The 17831-nt window shown below is 33.0% G+C and overlaps 1 protein-coding gene across 7 annotated transcripts in view; it reads right to left on the reverse strand.

Annotated features, from left to right (window-relative positions):
- MARCHF1 (membrane associated ring-CH-type finger 1) overlaps positions 1–17831 on the reverse strand; it is a 576629-nt gene that overhangs the window by 404771 nt on the left and 154027 nt on the right. For all 7 annotated transcript variants that reach the window (XM_039876297.1, XM_039876290.1, XM_039876301.1 and 4 more), the window contains exon 3: positions 834–903. The gene's annotated coding sequence lies outside the window, so the exon portion shown is untranslated. The remainder of the gene's footprint in view (positions 1–833; positions 904–17831) is intronic.

Here is a 17831-nt window from a genome sequence, read left to right on the forward strand (position 1 = left end):
AAAATACCAGAAGAGTTGCAAATGTCAAAATAAATGACTTGGACCATTTTCTCAATCTATTGGATCTGTCACAGAAAACTAATTAGAGGCAAAGGGACTGTTATCTCAGCATCAGAAGGCAACTTATAAAAGAGGGTAAAATATTTGCTTTATATTGTGTTTTAAAAACTGAAACAGTAAAAGTTTTCAACTTTGAGATACTCAGAGGGGTTATAAATTTGAAGGTTCGGGAAACATTCAATTTAATGTTTCTCCACACAGTAGCCTTTGTTTGTTTGCTTTATGCCATGTGTAATAAATGAGCATTAAACAGATTCTAATACATCGAAGTCATGTAGTACACATCTTGAAATGAATATTATAATCCTTGAATGTAAAATCCAAGTATTAGTAACAAGATAAAATCAATGTTTCTTAAAGATGGTCAGTATTCAGTTACCTTCATGAGGAGACATAAGGCAGTTACTACAGAAATGAAGGACATTATATTTGTTCACTGAAATGAAGGACATTATAATTACCAATATATTCGCACAGGCCAATCAGTATTACTGACAGTACTGCCCCTTTAAACTAACTCATCAACTGATAAAGTTCTTATCACAAGTCATTAAAATATTGGCTAACAGATAGAAGGAAACAGAGCTCAACTAAAAATGAAATGCTTTTCATTATTCATTAAAATTGAATAAAATTTAGGTAAAGGAAGCTTGAAAAAAATAAAATCAATTAAGCCTTCCATTAAAGCAAAATTTTATTCTAATTTCACATGAAAAAAGTGGTTCTCTGCAATAGAAAGTTTTCTCTATCTAGGATAAAATAGATGAACTTACAAAATACAGCAGTGTCTTGTTTAATCACAGCAGGAAACTGAGTCTCTCAGAATTCTCCTCGGGTTAATTCCTGAAAAAGAAAATTAAAATAAACAATCTTAAAGGCTGAAGGTTAAAAAATTAACTATAAAGAAACTAAGTTTGTGTAATAAAAAGGAACCCCACAAATATGCCAATATTCAATTTCTATACAGCCAAAATATCTAAATACTTCAGAATATTATGAATGAGTCAAATGAAGTTTTATTTTCTAATAAAAATGTTCAAAATGGTCTCTTCGAGTATAAGATAGAAAAGGTTGTTTATGGCCTCGATGTGCTGCTGAACAAATGAACAACTAAGACAGTCAGCAACAGCCCCAAAGACAGAAAGCAAACTGAAAATCAAACCAGAATATCTGGCCCCAGTTTGATAAAGTTGTTTCACAATGCTATGGTCTGAAATTGACAGAATGTCTTAAACATAATGAAGGTGAATAAAAAGATGACACACTTGAAGGATAAACAAAGGAACATTGTGTGAAGATAAACAAGAGTTTCATCTTTGGATGCTTGAAGCAGCACATCAAGAGGAAACATTCACAAGCCACATGCTTCACTGCCTCTTAATATCCCCATATATAAAACAGCACCAACTCTTGCACTCCTTATTTGTTTTAGGATTCACTCCAATAAGAGGCAAACATGAGTACAATATTGAATCTCCTATGTCTGGTTGACAGAACTAAGAAAGCCAATGTTCATACAGTGAGCTCGCAACTCTTAGAATCTCTCCACGTTCTTTTTCACGTGATAAAAGATCACAGATGGTATTTTAACAAACTGTGCTGATAGATAATATTATTAAGCATTTTTCAAAGAATGTATAGAGTAACACAGTTGTAGATAAAATGACATTTTTGTATTAGAGTTGGATCTATTTATAGAATCAATGTGCCTGGAGCTAAAGCAGAGGTTGTATAATAGTTATTTAAAATAAGATTGCCTATAGAATAAGCTGATTTATAAAAGTCATCTGCTGCTACTGGGAACAGACTGTAACAATATTTGGTAGAAAAATTAAATTCAAACTATATACAAGAACTTGAAAAATCAGATAAATCAGTTAAAGAAATAATAATAATGACAACAAAACTGTTTCCACAAGAGAATACAGTGTATAGGCCTATGAAAATTTCCATTAATTTTAAAATTATCAATGGAATTTTTTAATTAGATAATTTTATTTCTACTTCGACTAATTAACGTTTTAATAAATTGTACATTTTCAAATACCCAAAATAAGTACAGTATTAGCAATCAAATATCCATCAATGATTGCAAATGATTTCTTTTACAAATTAAAGAATGAGATCCTTCGTTGGCTTAGAATAGTTCAACTACTGTCATCCAGTTTTAATTATGGCTACCTTCATATTTGCTTAAATTAAAATTAATAACTTGAAATTTTTTCATGTTTTGAAGGATCTCATTTTTAAAGATTACATAATTTAAATGGAATTTAGATATTAAAATGTGCGTTCCAAATACAAAATATTGTGAAATATCAACGGATCTATTTGCATAATAAAAAGAAATTACAGAAAACCTAACAAATCATGCCGAAGTTGTATTGTCATGAAGTGCATGACAGAGATTAGTATTACACATTCTACTGTTTCATTTTAGGTTCTCCAGCTGTTCTTTTGAAAGCTTAATAAACCAAATATTTTCCCTCCTCACATGTCCCTGTCCAATACTTACTTTCTTTTATATAATATGGTATGACAGACAATAAAGGAAAGAAGGGAGGGAGGGAAAGGAGAGAAGGAAGGAGGGAGAGAATGGAAGGAAAAAAGGAAAGAACAAAGCTTACATAAAGATGTATGTATCTGGAGAAAGCAAACTGGTTATCACTGGTATTCTTAGATATTTAGGCATTTGGTGAGGTGAGTGTCAAAATTATCTTAGTATGAGTGAGGAGAACCCTGAGAAAGAACTAAGTGAATGGAAAATTGTATAGATAAGTATATCCTAGAAATTTTTCAAGCAGAAGTCGAGGGGGAATGTCAAGATTTAGTCAACAGGTGGTACATAATGATCAGACATGAGACTTCTCTTTGAACAACACTCCCATGACTATGGCAAATTCTTTTAGAAAGAAAGAGGATATAAATTAAAGGTAAAATTATTATTTGACTAAGAATTATGGACAGATTTGGCTACTCAGATTGAGCATAGGACATCTAACATCAAACATTTTTATATATTTATTAATAATTGTTTAATCTTAAAATAAATGATTTGGATATTTATTATAACAAATGTCCAGTAAGTGAGATAAATTGTTATAATAGGATAGGGTCAATATACCTTATTCCATTTGGATTTTCAAAAGATGAACAATTTAATAAACTAAAGATCTGATCATCAAAAAATAGTGTATAATCTGTGCTTTTAAACAAGTAGCTGGCCTTCAAACTGATATAGACATCTATCTTTCTATCTATCTATTTCTATTTTATCCACCTGCCTATTTATCTAATCTATCTATCATTACATGTATGTACATATATATGCACATATGTTCAGAAAATAGAAAATATCTCATTGGTATTCAGGTATCGGCTATACTTAATATATTATTATTGTAGTTCACAACATGTTTTTTGTTTACTGCTTTATAAAGGTGCTGCTAAGTTCCCTATTTAAGTCTAGAAGACGCTTTCATTATGACACAAATCATTGTTATTAATTAATCATTAATTACCTAAAAGTAAATATTAACATAGGCTTAAATTAGAGATTACTATATAATGATCCATATATTATAATGAAATAATTGCTATTTTTCACTGTGGAAATTTGGTCAGTACAAAAATTAAATGCTGTGTTAAAATTTTCTGTTTCCTTCGCATCTAGGCTATATGTCATATCATTTCATATTATGTTATGTTTTATTATTTTACAAAAATGTATCACAGCAGAGAAAAAAAACTTAAAGGATCCATTTCTATAGAAGTAAAGTTATAAAACAAACACCATACACAAAAGAACTAGGCTCAGATATTTTCACAAATGTAGTCAGTTAAATCTGCAAAGACCTAATAATATCAATACTATTTAAGTTGTTCTTGAGAATACACAAAAAAAATTTCTAAATTATTTTTATGAAGTGAATATAATAGGTACTAAAGCTTAATAGAATTATATTACATAAGAAAACTACAGACCAATCTATGTGTCTATTCATGAAAAAATATTAAGTAAAATATTAGCAAGTAGAATCCAACTACACGATTAAAAGCTTAACACATCATTATAAAGTGAGATTTACTCCAGAAAAATAAAGATAGTTCAATAACAGAAAGTTCATTTTTAAAATTTATCATATAAATAGGTTTATGAAGAAAAATGTAAAAAAAATTGTAAAAAAAAGTTATAGTCTTCTGAAGTGCTAAAAATGTTTTTGTCATTCAACATCCACTTTTAAGAAGAATATTATAAATAGGAATTGATAAATACATACTTATCATGTAAAATACATACATCTCATCCAAAAGTCATTGTAACTCCCACTCTGTACTGAAGGCTCAGAATGACAAGCTCATGAGACACAACAAGCTTTAATCAAGACCAACTTTAAATTAAGAAAATTCATAGACTGGTAAAAGAGTACGAACTTTCAGTTATAAGAGGAACAAGATCTTAACAATGTATACTGTATAACTGAAAATTGCTAAGAGAGTAGAACTTAAATGTTCTCACACACACACAAAAGAGGTAAATATGTGAGGTGTGAAGGATGTCTTAACTTGATGGGGGGTATCCTTTCACAATGTATATGTATATCTAATAATTATGTTTTATACTTTAAAAGGATATAAAAAAAAGGACATAAAATAGGCAACACAGCATGCACATCAAGAGTCCTGTAAATCCTGGGCGCAGCTTCTGATATGCACAATCACCCCTGGGATGCACATGTTTCTGAGAAATGAGTCTAGGTAGGTGTAGATGGGAATAAAGAGGGAGGGACCATCTCAGCTCAGGGAAGCCAGTAGCTTTGATGGCTCTTCAGTTTTCATACTTTGCTTTCATTCTTTTGTGCTGCTGTACATCATTAATTACTATTTACAAAAACTCAATCTCAATTACCTGTTACAGAGTGCTCAATTCAGTAAGTAATAACCTTATTAAAAATTCACATTTACATTGGCTCTGGTATACTCTTGTATATCCCCTGAGTTAATGTTGTAAAGAGTTTAAATATAAGGCCACTTTTCTTTAAAAAAAAAAAATACATACATACATTAGAAGAAAATATAGGTTAATTCTTTGTAGTCTGGAGGTGAAATTTCTAACAATAATGTAAAATCCAGAAGTAATAAAAGAAAATATAGATATATTTACTTATATTTTTAAATGACAAAATATACCATAAGCAAATTCAAAAGACAAATTATAAACTCTTATACAATTATGAATATTGTTCACACTTGCAAATTGAGGAAAAAAATCTTAAAACTCCATAGAAATGGCCAAAAAGTATGAACAGAGTATTCACAAGGAAAGATATACGAATGACCCTTACATACATGAAATGATGCTCATGTACTCATAATAAGAAAACACAACTTAAAAGTACCCTGAGATACTATTTCTCATCTATCAAGTTGACAAAAATGTTAAGAACACACTTTGGGAAAGCCATAAGGAAACAAAGTATGCACACACATACATTGCTGGTGAGAACTCAGACCGGAAGAATTTCTGTAGTAGCCTACAAAATTGTTAATGGATTTACCCACTGACCATCAATCCCATTCTACACTAAAGACACTCCTCTGCAAACATCAAATGATGTGCACAATCTCCTCTGATCCGCTCCCCGTCGTGCGCATTTCGCGCTGCACGTGGGGTTACTCTCCTCACGTAGCCACCCCAATCATGTCACTGAGACACCGATACCTTGTACTAGGCCAACACCCCAACACAGAGGCTCCCTCTCTACATTTCTTGAACTCTTACACCCAGCTCTATTGTCTCACCCATTTTGTGAACTGGAAAATTGAGAGTGAGAAAGATTTAACAACTTTGGCCCCCCTGGAAACAGATTCCAGGTTGGCTGGTTTGGGCTCGCTTTTTTTTTTAGTATCCAACAATTCTCTCAGCATAAATTAACAAGTTAATTGTTATAGCTATGTATCATAAATATGAAGTAAATGGATTTAAGTTATTCTCTTCCCACTAAAATTCTCAATTCATAAGCTTTTATTTCAAATAACTTTCTAGGACAGAAGGCTTCCTCCACATTGATAAAAATGATTATCTGGGATTTCTTTGCATATACACAAGGGAGCACTGATTTTGTGAAATAATATGGCTCATTCTCTTTGGGGGGATTTAAACACTATTTAAAAACCATGTGGAAATCAAATATCACCTTGTAAGTATAAAAAAATACATATGCAAGATCTATACTCTGTAACGGAAGTGTGGAAGGGATTCTCACCAACAAGCCCCTTCCAGATTAATGAAAACTGCTGTCCTTGAAATGCTAAGGTGGTTTCCCTGGGAGAGATGAGCTCTGTTGGGAGACAGGGAGCTAAAATGCCATTGGGGGTTGCCATGGGATACAGTTTTATAAGAGCATTTGTAGAGCAGATGGAAGGAAGCTAAATAAAGTATACGCAGGTATGAAAAGAGAAGTTTTCTATTTAATTTGCCATTAAACAATGGAAGAACTTGAACATTTGTCTATGGGAAAAATAATTCCTCCTGTCAGAGCAAATTACATTTGGCATTTGGAAGTACACCCTCATAATTGGAAATCTAATTTGTTTTAAAACTTGAGAAAGCAGTTTTCATAATGGCATCACAATGCTCATCAAGGAAAATGATATTTTCTAAGAATTGAATGAGAAAAAAATATATATATATTTTACTGACACAAATTTATGCTTTCCTCTTTTGTACGTTTATAGGTAAACAGGAATAGGAAACTTGTAACTGTACTTCTAAGACCTGAAACTGGAAATTACTGAGTTAATTATCAAAGAAAAAGCCCTTTAAAATTCTACTGATGGTAGCCCTGTTTGCAAACCAGTTTCCTGTGTCTGCTACTCTGAGTAGCTTCTGAATATACCATTTTGCTCTATAAAACAGCACCATTTTAATTAACATAGTTCTTGAGTGGCCTTCAGTGAATGAACTAGCTTTATATAAAAATGTAATTTCTTATATGAAATCTGTGTATTAAATACATGTGATATATGTCATATAAATTTCTATTTTAAAAAAGCATATTTTTTTTTGGAGAAATGCATTGACTGACTAATCTTCACCAGGAAAATTACAAGAATATTTATTTACAAATCCTAGGTATTAATACTAATTTCTGAATTACTACTTGAACTATATACTTTTAACAGCAAGAAATCCTACACAGAATAGCCAATATAAAAAAATAAAAATAACAAAAACCTGTGGCTGCTTGTGGGCTAGCAGTATGAATGATTCATACTTCAAGAAAGGCAAATTGTTGTGAGGCAAAAATAAAATGATAAAAGAACACCTCCTTCCTTCTGCCTCTCCCTCCCTCCCTGCCTCCCTCTCTTCTTTCCTACTTTCTTCCTTATGCCAGGATATGGAATGGAGTGTAGACTTTATAAGATTCAGGTATATATTATTAACAAGAATACGTTATAATTTTCTTCATATTGCATCATATCAGAAAGTAAAAAGTTATCACATTTCCTTACTCATAGTGATAATCAACTACAAATGTCAAATGTAGTCATTTGGCTAAAATGATGACAGATGACGGCCAGTTCTGGCCACAGTAAACGTACATTTTTCCCTTTGTAATCTGTGCTGGATTATTTTGCCAATATGTGAATATCCTGTTCTCCGTGATCACTGACATAATAGTTTTAGCACTGACTGATGACTCTTACCCAAATGAGTTAATGTTAAATTTCCAATTCTATCATTGTATGTCCCTTTATTTCTAGCATACCTTTCACAAAAATGTGGTCTTTTACCCCTTTCTAATTTATGTATGTACATAGATACATATGTACGTATGCATCCATGCATGTATTTATTATCATTAAGGTTCGTGAATTTTGCACCATATATTATAATTGATTGAACACACTATCATTTTTGGATGTTCAAATATGACATAAATTTATTCAGTAGGTATATCTTCAAATTGGGTTATCTTTCCTCTTTACATGATCCCATATTCCTTAAACAGCCATGCTGTCTGGTAGAATACAGGCACTATTTGTACTATAGATCCGAAAGTAACTACCTAAGGAGGAAGAGAAATACATTATCTTATTAGAGAAAGAACTGGGAAAATGGAGTTCGGTCTCTTCAGTGTTCTCTTTCTAAGTAGGTCTCAGCAGGATGCATGCATTCTAGGGTGCTCTCATCCACTGCAAGAAAGGATCTGCCCCTGTGGTAGGGAGAAGCCTGTGGTTGCCCAGCTGAGCAAACAACAGGGTAGAAAACTCTACCTAGTTTAAGGTTAGAGGACAGGCCCATAACAAATGCAGATTTAAGTCATGTACTTCAATCTAACTTTATTAAAAATGAAACTGATATTTCGATCTCTAGTAATCATGATTCCTCTCTATATCTCAAATGTTTTTGAATTTGGATAAAAAAGATGAATATCAATTTACTAAATTCAAAGCCATTATGGCATTTACTTAAAGTCTCAACACATTAAAATATAAAAACAAATAAAATCACAAACACACATGCACATACATGTAACAGAAAGTGAAATTTTGCCCAAAAGAAAGATGACATATTTTGTGACCTACATAAATTCTAATGTTCAAAGACTAATCGATTATTAATAACTTTACCCCTCCTCAAAAAAAAAATCACCTAGGCTGTCGGCAGGGATACTAGAAGCACAGACCGAAAGAGAATTAAAATTGTTGAAATTTGATAGGTACTAAAAAAGTCATCTGGCTCATCCCAGCAGTGGACATTACCATCTACCTGCCACTGCAACCGATCGTCTCATTAACCTGGAGAGCAAATGCACTCTGAATAAAAGAGTATCTTAGGGCTGAAGAGAATCTTTCACCGAGTCCTATTAGTATGACCTCACTTTCTAAACAAATACTGTATTGGATAGTTTTTTTTCACATATATATCATTTCCTAACTACATTGATAATTCCTCAAAGGTGTTTTATAACTTTGGCATAGTATCTCATAAACAGTAGGTATTCAAGTTTTATTTTCAAAGTCATTATTATTCGATAGTTATGAACTTTGCCCTTTTTTGGCTGTTTTTTTTTTTTTTATCTTTCTAAAACTTTTTTAGTTAGATAATACAAAGAAATTTCATGACTGGGTCAAGGGAAGCAATTTCTCCTTTTAACTCCAAATTGCTTCCCAAACACATTACTATAATAGGGTGTACATGCATTTCACTCTGCTAGAACACTTGATTGCTTACCAGTGTTTCTACAATCTCAAGGGGTATCTTAAAACTCAGATAATTTTCATTATGCTAAAATGCATTGTCATTTAAATTTCTGTCGTCTACTGAAAGGATTACCTGCTTAAAAATTCCATGTTTTATTCCCTGAGGCAATACACACTTCCTTGAAGAATATATTAAATTTCCTATAGTATCTAAGACACATTCTGTTGGTAAATAGTCTGCTCAGTGACTTTAACTCAAGCCACTAACTCACTCTTTAATAACAGTTGTCTCTAAGAAGAAGTTGTCTCTATACAAGAGAATTACTTTTGTCTATTTTTTTTAACTCTTTGAGTTTCTTTTATAATATGCATATATTATGAATTGAGAAAAAATAGAAAATTCAAAATTCAAGTCCCAATCCAAGCATTATGGAGTCTGTCAGAGTATTGGTCTTAGAGAAAAATTAATTTCCTAAGTTTAATTGAGCAGTTATTTCCCTCAAGCAATCAAAGTATGGATTTAATTGACCTGAGTCTGAATAACATCTGTGAGGTTTCAGCAGGATGATAAGTACGCTTGATATTTTCTTTCACTTCCTTAGTGTCCTTGGAAGGAGTTCCATGCAGAATTTTCTTTGACCATTGTTTGTGAGATCCTCTAATTCAAATGAAAGGACAGTGTCCTCCTGGTTGATTATTAGTGCCTCATGTCTTCTTCTTTTCACATGCAGAGCTCCTCGATTCCATTTAAATCAGAGATACTGGAGAAGAACTATGCCAGAATTAAAACTATGGAGTTCCACTCAGAAACACAACCCACGGCAATGAAGTTATTATATATGGAAATACAGAACACGGCAATTTTTAAATTTGGCATTCCCTTAGAATGAGAGTCAGTCAACAATTCAGTGAAAGATCAGCTTAGGTTTTTTAAAGCCATCAACAAAGATAAGTTATTTAAAGCATAATTGCATTTGATACTGAACTAGGTGATTCTCATCTAGAACAGAATACTAAAACACGTGGTCCAAGAAATAACTGCATCAGAATCATCAGGATTGTTTTTACAAAATTTAACAAATTTAGGAAAATTTGTTCTCTATTGTTGAAAGGACTGTATTATTTATTAATATATTTACACATATATACATGAATATACATATATAGTTACATATTATATACATATGTAGATCTATAAAGTGTTAATATAATGTTAATATAAATATATAAGCTGTTAATAAAGATTATTGCACTTATATGTCACATTACATTATATGTAATGTGACGGTTATATAATTTTATATAAAATAATATGGGCTTAGTGAAGATTATTTGGAGACGAGAAATAAATCATCATAATTTCTTAAGGAGAGCCAGATAAAAGCATTATTACTTGGGAAATACTAGCTCTTTGGAAGAAGATTCATTTTGGTACCTATTGGCTTGAATGGAGTGGATCTCCGAGTTTAGTGATTGGTAAGCCACTCAGTCAAATAAGACTATTTTTCAGACGGTGTGGTGGCAGATAGCAGTTACGATGAGGTCAGAGGGGAAGTGAGTGCCACCAAAAAGATGTTTTGAAGCAGGTGAGCCTAAGACATACAAGAACATATTTATAAGGCAGAGCCACAGTGATTGAAAATACATAAGTAACTTTAACCTACTTCTGTGGTTTCATTACAAGGTCTTAATGACTTATCATATACAGGTTTATCTCTGTTAACATTTCTTTGAATGTAACTAAACAAAGATCAGGAAAACATAAAATGATTTTATTATATCTGCAGTAAATCAAGGTTATTATCACAGCTCTAAAAAATGAAGCAATTCAAAGCTGAATATTTTTTTCTCAAAAGACAGATTAAAAATATCAAAAAATTATTAAAAGTTAAAAAAATATATAGATGTGTTAATTGTATCTATAATAATGAAGTATATTAGAAGTGATAGATCCAACTAGAAAAGAGTAATGACTATGAGAATCAAAGTGTAATATATATTTATGTTCCTATACATCTTTAAGTCATGCGACTATTTTATCTCATTATAAATTAAAATGGTATCTTTCATTTTTTCAATGCTTCACTTGGGCATCTTTATTTTTCCCCTTGCTCCTTTTTCTTGTACCAATAAAACCAAATAAAACTGTCTCTAAACACAAAAATGGGGACAATAATATCCATTTTTTCCTAAAACATTTATTTGCTATTTCTAAATTAAGTTAATAAAATACACTTAAGGATAATTAGTATTTCTGAGGCTAGTTCTCTCTAGTTTTCATTGTCCTTTATTCTGTGTAGAATCTTACACAGTCGTTACATTTCTCTTCAAGTGATTATCTAGATTTTCTTCCTACCGTCAATAGAGCACTATTCCCAAACATATAAATTCCATTAACTTTGGAAATTTCTGGAGGAGTTTCTGGCCTTCCTTGAATGTCTTAAGAGCCCTACTTACATTTCCAAGAATTCTCCTGTTGTTGAATTGAACCTCTTGTTTATACTGGAGAATTTGTCGCCCACCTAACCTTCATCTAGAATCTTTAATTTCAATAATCAAATCTTCATTATTTTTCCTGAGCAAAATAGGGTCAGTTTAAGCATATCATGACTGGGAATGATGTTCTATGATGAAAAGATATGATGCTGAATTAGGAGAGATAATGAGCTATTATCAAATATTACTACATTAATAATAGGACGAAAAGAAGAGCAAGAACAAGAACAAGAAGAAACAGCATTATATTTTAAATTTTTTTTACCTCATTAGAAAAGATTAACTTGGGGCAGGAGCTCTCTTTATGTCTAATTTAGCTACAAACAGTAAATTCTTTTATATTTGTTTTTTCAAATGGGCTGAGTCAGATTTTAAGAAAAGATATATTCTAGACACCAAAACATTTCTTTAAACAATCAGAAATCTACAAGCAATACCACATTTGTAAGTAATCAGTGACAAAGATCCACCCAAAATAACTTTTTGAAAGTTTGTCTCTAACTTTAATCCCCTATACATTCAATGAACACACTATACATTTCAAATTTATTCATCTTGAAAAACTACATTAAATCTCTTGATCACTGACAATGACTAGTTTAGTAGTTCCCTGGCTAAAATGTATGCAGAGTGTTTGTTCTTTCAATTATCAAAATAAATATCAAGTTATCTTTCAAGTTATCAAAATAGTTAAAAGTCAAAATGTTCTTTTCACTGATTTCACAGAAAATAAAGCCCAAAATTTAAGCCCAATATTATATGCTGCCTTGACATCTGGTAAAATCAGGGGGTTCTAAAAGGCTTAACTGCCTATCCCTTTCCCCATTGTTTCCACAGGTAAGTTCCCCCAGATAAACAATCCTCCTCATTATGCGGACCAGGCATAGTCCCTTCTTATCCCTGAGCAGTGGGTTTCAATTCCCTGCCAGCCCACAGAATTATTCAGACGAGCCAGTCAGATCCTCCAGCAGGAACTGGGGACACCACTCCTCTTGACACTACAAAGCCTGGTTCCCACAGTCTCTGGTTTTTCACTCTGTCCCTGAGTACAATCCCTGCACGGAACACAGTATTGTCTTCCCCTGGGCTGTGAGTATATGTGACAAGTTCATTGTTGTCATCTCATCTTTCCATTGTTGGGTGTGTTCAGCCATCCCATAACTCTAAAGCAGGAATCTTTCCCTCACCAACAGAATAAAGAGAAGCTGAATATAAATCTAAAAAAAAAAAAATTTTATATTAGATAATATTAAATTAAATATTTAACCAAAATATAAAATGTATATTAATATTAATTTTATAGTAATAATAAATTTGGGCTCAATGTGTTTTAATCCACCTAATTAAGATTTTAAGCTTTACACCTTCTTAAAATAATTTAATTTACCATTTTAAGATAAAGAATAGGTTTATCTGCTACTGGTGGATCATACATGCTTCATAAAATTGAGCAAATAGTTAACATAATCAAATGTACAGTACAGCAGAAAAATATGTTTAAGACAGAAAGAGGCTAGAAAATGCCACTTCCCACTTTTCCCAAATCTGGTTAGCAAATTACCAACACTAACAACCCCATTCAGTGGGCTGGGTGGCTACCGATAGCGTTCATAATTTCCTGCACTCTCTGTGAAATAAGCATTCTTCCTCTAGTGAGTGTTTCAAGCCTTTTTAGAAGAGTAGTCTCTTCTTTTTTGAAGTTCATTATGACAGTTCCTGTAAAATATCATTAACGATTTCCTCAATCGTTAAGGGTAGCGGGAGTAGGCGGCTTGCTTAAAATATTGATCTGGTACAACATCAAAAATAGAAAACAAGTATAATTTCAAAGTTTTGCTTGGTCTTTGTGTAGCTAATGATGATGGTCTGGAATAGATAGATGGCTCTTTGGGAAGGGATTGTAATTGGCTTTGCTCCTTTCATTCAGATTTATTCTTGGGCATAATTTTTAACACAAGGCTAACAATAAAGAGACGTGTTCTGCCTAGGAATTTGCTGAGTCTTCTATTAAACTAGGAATATAAGTATTTCTGTGAAAGAACCCCTATAAAATTTAAAGCAATTTTTTTCTTTTCCCTTGTATACTCAGAATTTAAGATCACATTTTAGTTTTCATTACTTCTTTTCTTTAGGCTGTAATTCACTCCATTACCCCTTAGCATTAAGCTACCAGCATACTTGAGTTAGAGGACGATTTATTTGTGAGACGAGGAGTGATGCTCCATCTGGGGTGACGTGGTGATTCAAAAAACCAGAGTAGCCAATGGAAGGCCAGAATACAGGGCAGAGATCCAAGTCACCCAGGAGATGTGAGCTGCAATAGACTGCCTTCAAGCAAAAATCAGACAAATCTGTTCACACAAGATTTGCTTCGTGCTGTTGCTTACCCATTTCACATAACTACCCCGCAGCAAAAAAAAAAAAATGTTACTTGGGACTATTATAACTACATATTTCCCTAGGTGCAATCATTGCCAAGGAAGGTAATCTATGCGGCATGGAAGAGGAGAAGGGCTATGAGAATGCAGTACTGCCACATGGGCTAACATGTCTAAAAATATATGCCTACAACTTCTAATGCTGACTTTTGACACATCGCCCTCCCAATTACACAGATGTCTCTGGGAAAGGAAATTAATAGTAAGACTTATATTAAAGTCTTATTGGGCCGCAAAGGAATGAAAGGAACTGATTGTCTAAAAGACTTGTTTCTATCTAAAGGAAAGTAGAAACTTTATTGTGAAATTTAAACCATATGACAAATTTTACTTTAGTCGAAGACTGCTATTTTAGGACTCTGAATTCAATTCAAATTTCGTAGCTCTTATTACTTGACTAAGTATTATTACAATTTTTACCATCAGCATCTACTTTCTAGTAATTCTGATACATTTTCTAACTTTAAAGTTGTCAGAACTTCCCTTAAGATCTTCTTCATTTTAATAGACAACCTTGTTACTTATTAGACTGAAACTCCAGAACATGTCAAAAGGAGAGCTATTCTGAATAAAATGATTATGTTAATATATTTCTATGATATTATGATAATAAAATATGACAGACAAAATTTGATGATATAATACGTGGTAATATCTTTCTTGCAACATCAACAGAGTGACTACTTCTTAATGGCAGCAAGGAAAATTCAGCTATCAACCTGCTTTCACAATATTAATGGGTTATATAAGTTTCAGATTTCTCAGCCGAATGCTATGGATGAGGTTCGATGGGCAAATATATAATAAAAATAGATGGTTTTTTTTTCTTTTAAGAATATGTCGAAATATGTGTTTTTAGTAAAAAATGTCACAACAAAAAAGAAACAAATTCAATATCTTAATTGCAAGAACTGCATTTAGCAAAGTATATCATTAATGATGAAAGGGTAAATCCCATTTTTGTATCTAATCATTTGTACTATTTCCAGACTCCTGGAAAATATTTTTTCCTGTTATGACTGAACTAAAACTGTTAGGAGGCTACAAATTTTTAAAAAACTTCAAATGACAGTAAGTTAGTGAGAATGGACAGTAGTGGGTTTATTACAGAATTTTCACAGGTTTTGAAGAAGTTGTTGTGAAGTGAGCACAAGCAAGGTAAAGAATGTGAAAGCACAACTGTCCCTGGTAGTAGTTTCTGAAGTTTATAAGCACTGCTTTACTCCCTGCTTACGAGGTTCCTCCAGGTCTTTCCCGATGTGGTAACGGCAAAGCCAAGAAAGACTCAGCTTTGGGTTGAATTGCTACAATGACAGCAAGTAACTAGTGGATTGTGGGAAGAAGGAGAGATGTTTTCATGTTTATTAGTAGACTTATTGGACCAAGTAAGAAATTTTCTTATATAAGATTCTTTTTTTCATCTAGATTACTTTTTTGCTATTCTCTGGCATGATCTAGCGTTTCTTTTCTTTCTGTAATTGTAACCTTTATCATTATTTTTTTAATTCTGGAAAACGGAACCTCCAAATACAAGCTGAGCTTCTGTTGATGGGCTACTTAAATTTGGCAGCATTTACACCACACACTGTAAAATATCTGCATTTCTTTCACTAAATGAAATGACTAGTTGTTGACAGAGAAGCCTAGGCTACTTATTGTACTGACTTAAAGACATAAGGAGATATTGTTTCAGATTGCCAAGGCAATGTCAATAACAACAGCTAACCTTTTCTGAGTATGAACCATGGTGTGTCAGAAAGTGTTATAAAAGCTTTTCAACAAATAATTTCAAATAATCTTTACAACACACTATTAGTAAGGTACCATTAGCATTATTTTTTCATAGGTGAGAAAACTGTGGTGGAGGGAGTGAAGTAACCTGCTCCACATCTGCCTCTAACGTCTTACACGTGAAAACCTTGCCTCGGACCTCTTTATCAGTGATTGTGAGCGATAAACGTACTATCCCGACAGCTTTAAGAGTCTATTGCAATTTGTTCCAACGCAGCCATAAAAATTAAATTAGACAGCATAATGTAAAACTCTCACTTTTAAAAAACAGTAACACAAAATAAAAAAACATCTATTTATCAAAAATGATGGTGCGCTTACCAAACATAGGATACGGCAGCATGAAGAGAATCACAGAGATAACTCTCTGTCCCCAAGAGTTTACAATGTAGCATAAAGACAGCGGTACCCAAATGATAAAAGAGCCAGTGACATAAGAGAAGGTCAAAGTGCTCAATGAAATTTATTTCTGGCTGAAGCGATCAGGAAAGCCCATAGACTTATTAACAACTAAGTTCATAAACGACAAAAAAATATAAAAGGATATTTTTAATTTTGTTTGGTTGATGGGATAGCTGCTTCCCTTAGGGACAGACTCTGTGGAGGAGCCATCTTTCTAAAACTGTATCTAGTTTGAGCTGCCCTTTTGGTTGGATCTGTGAAATAAGTCTCCTCTTCAGTTCTGAAAAAAATAACTTGAGAAAGCTCTTTATGATCTAAATATAAAGAGAGTCATCTCTCACTGTTCCTGGAGAAAGTCATTAACCTGAATGCTTCTTCGAGAAAAGTCCTTCTTAGTTCTGTATTAATTTAGTACTTGACTACTGCTTGTTCAATGTGTGCTTATGTGTTTGTTAAGAGGTTACTGTCTGAATGACGTAAGCAGGGGCCCCTAAGACTTCAACCTAGATATTTAGAAAGACATTTGTTGAAAGAAAGACATTAAAAAGAACATGGCCTGAGCTTGAGTAAACCCAATCTACACTACAAAATTAATGTCATACAGGTGGTGCTATCGAAGACTGGCCAAACTACATTTTAGAAAGTGCAGTCACCGTCCTATAAGAGATACAATACAAGAAGAAATTCTTATAGGAGAAATAAAGGGGTTCAAGTGTCAGTAAGTCACAGAAGAGTCAGGTGCGATAACCACTAGAAGCGAGGGAGCAAGGCGTGACTCTGAAGAGCAGGGTCACTCCTTACCAATAGGGCCTGGACCTTGAAGTGTAGGTATTCTTGGAGGACTAGCAGTAGTAGTGAATCTGGGTTACTTGCCATATGGGGGTAAGCCAAGGTCTATGTGCATAAAAACACGCTTAAAATGGATCCTGCAGGTGAATGACCTGTGTTTTCTGTGGAAACCAACTCTATGTAGTTACCTGCTATCGCTGCTTTGTACTTCTTTTTCTACATTTCCTTTATCTTTTAGAACAGACTTACCAAAAATTTGCAATTGTATCTTCCTTATATTTGAGTAACTTAAGAAATGGACATGTCCAAACTTCAGATGAAGTGACATGAGCAGAGCAGTGCATAGTGCTGGTGACAGTGAAGACCAGGAACAAAAGACAGTCATTCACCTTGACCTTGCCTTGCCTGATCTCCTCAGGCCTAGTGACTGAAAAGCCTCTACCATCATGACTTTATTTGGAAGCTCTTCCTGAGCACAGGAGTAAAAGTTCCTTCCTTGAGAGGTTCTCAGGACTAAGCCCATTTTAGAAGAATTAAATTCTTGTGTAGACAAGTAGAGATCCAAAGGCTACCACTGCTGGGCAATCTGATTTTTTAAAAGATGAATGTATTCTGAAATCCTAAATTGGTAAGGCATAGACTTAC

The sequence above is a fragment of the Pteropus medius genome, unplaced genomic scaffold, assembly GCF_902729225.1.
Source record: "Pteropus medius unplaced genomic scaffold, Ma_sr-lr_union100, whole genome shotgun sequence".
NCBI classification, from domain to species: Eukaryota; Metazoa; Chordata; class Mammalia; order Chiroptera; family Pteropodidae; genus Pteropus; species Pteropus medius.